Source organism: Vanessa atalanta, unplaced genomic scaffold, assembly GCF_905147765.1.
Source record: "Vanessa atalanta unplaced genomic scaffold, ilVanAtal1.2, whole genome shotgun sequence".
Taxonomy (NCBI): Eukaryota; Metazoa; Arthropoda; class Insecta; order Lepidoptera; family Nymphalidae; genus Vanessa; species Vanessa atalanta.
Window position 1 is genome coordinate 508 of NW_025920013.1, and position 1,993 is coordinate 2,500.

Sequence of the window (1,993 nt, forward strand, 5' to 3'; positions counted from 1 at the left end):
ACGAGACGCCCTCCGTCGATTGGTTTTGATCTAATAAAAGCACTCATCCCATCACTGGTCAGAGTTCTGATTGCATGTATTAGCTCTAGAATTACCACAGTTATCCAAGTAACTGAGTAAGATCTAAGGAACCAAAACTGATATATTGAGCCATTCGCGGTATCGCCTTAATACGGCTTGCACTGAGACATGCATGGCTTAATCTTTGAGACAAGCATATAACTACTGGCAGGATCAACCAGGGAGCTAACCGAGACTTGTTGAAGTCGTCAATTACTCTTCTCGTTTCATATTCGCATATAAAATACACACAAACTTATGCATGCATGTACAATATACGCACAGTATGAAACGAGCGTCTCACCGTATCGTCGATCGCGTTAGACGCGATAGATTTTAACGGTTGACTCTTATAAAAATTTATATGAGACACAAACGCGCTTTAAGCACGCGCGCGCGCGTGCGTGCGCTATAATATATAACGCGACGACAGCGGCGGCGGCGGCGGCGGCGGCGGAGGCGTCTTCACATAATGACACATAACGGTCACGAATTCGAACGTTCTAAACGAGATCGAGTTTTTTTTTCAAAATAACACTTCGCACACGACGTGTACGTATGTATTGTTCAACGATTATTATCGTAAAACATTGGGATCGACGCCCGGTGTTTGAGTGATCGTACCGATACTCGGGTTGTGTATTTTTTGTACATGATAAATGTAAAAATTAACAAAAAGAATTTTAGAAACGACCGTTCATATATAATATAAAAATTATACACACTATACGAATACACTGAATCTTTTAAGAACTCCGTCTCTAACGTTTTCTCATATCGTCGCGACGTCGCAGATCGACTACAATGAATCAACATTTATTCCATGAGGATAGATTGTAGCGAGAGCGACGACGACGACGATAAGAGGAAGAGCGCATGAGGCAGAGAGATCTACGTGCGTCCGTCGGTCGGCACAGTTTTACAGAACGAAAAAGAATCTTTTTATCATTTTCACGTGTGTCAGTGAATATCCCCAGCGGTCGAGACGAATCGTACGTACATACTTGGTTGTTACACTACGTAAAGTATAATATAACGCGATACGACGAATCGAGAGACACGCCAGAAGACACGCAACAAAGACGACAAATGAAAACGATAATAACATTTTTTTCGTTATACAAGAGTACTGATCCGGTCACTTCGCGTCTAACATCAATTTTTGAATGTTCGACGTTCGAACCGTCACTACTCCATATATATGCCTGACGATGAGTATGACATTCGGCTCGTTCGAACGGAATGTATTTTTTTTTTTATTATTATTATTATTTTATTATGTTTCTCATATTCGATCTGATATCATAAGACGACGAACCCCAGAACACGCCCCCCCCCCCCCCCTCCCCAACCCCCTCCCCCCCAACTGACACCCCAAACCCTCCAAAATCTCCAAAACTTCGATTATTTTGTTCTATATTTTTATAGATAGTATATGATTATATGATATTATGCAACGTCAATGCAACAACAACGACAACAACAACAACAACAACAACAACAACAACAATAAAAAAAAAAAGAAAAAAAAAAAAAACAACAACAACAACAACAAAGAAAGTTGTATCTTCGTTTATTTAAATTTCACCGGTATTCGTTTATCGAAAAAAAAAAATTTATAATTAAAATTATTATATTTTATAATTAAAATAATAATTATGACGATGACGAATAAATATAATAATAATAATAATAATAAAGAACATGACGCGATTTACGAATGCGTAAATAATGTTAATAATATAATTTTTAAGTTTCATATCAGTCTTGATACCTTAAAATATGTATAATGAAGTAATAAATAAATAGAAATTATCTTTAAAAAAATATCCTGACATAAATGTATTGAATCTCTATAAAAAAATTAAAAAATAATCTAACGAACGCAACGAGCTCTACTCCTACTCTACGAACGTTTTCTCGAACGAAGTGC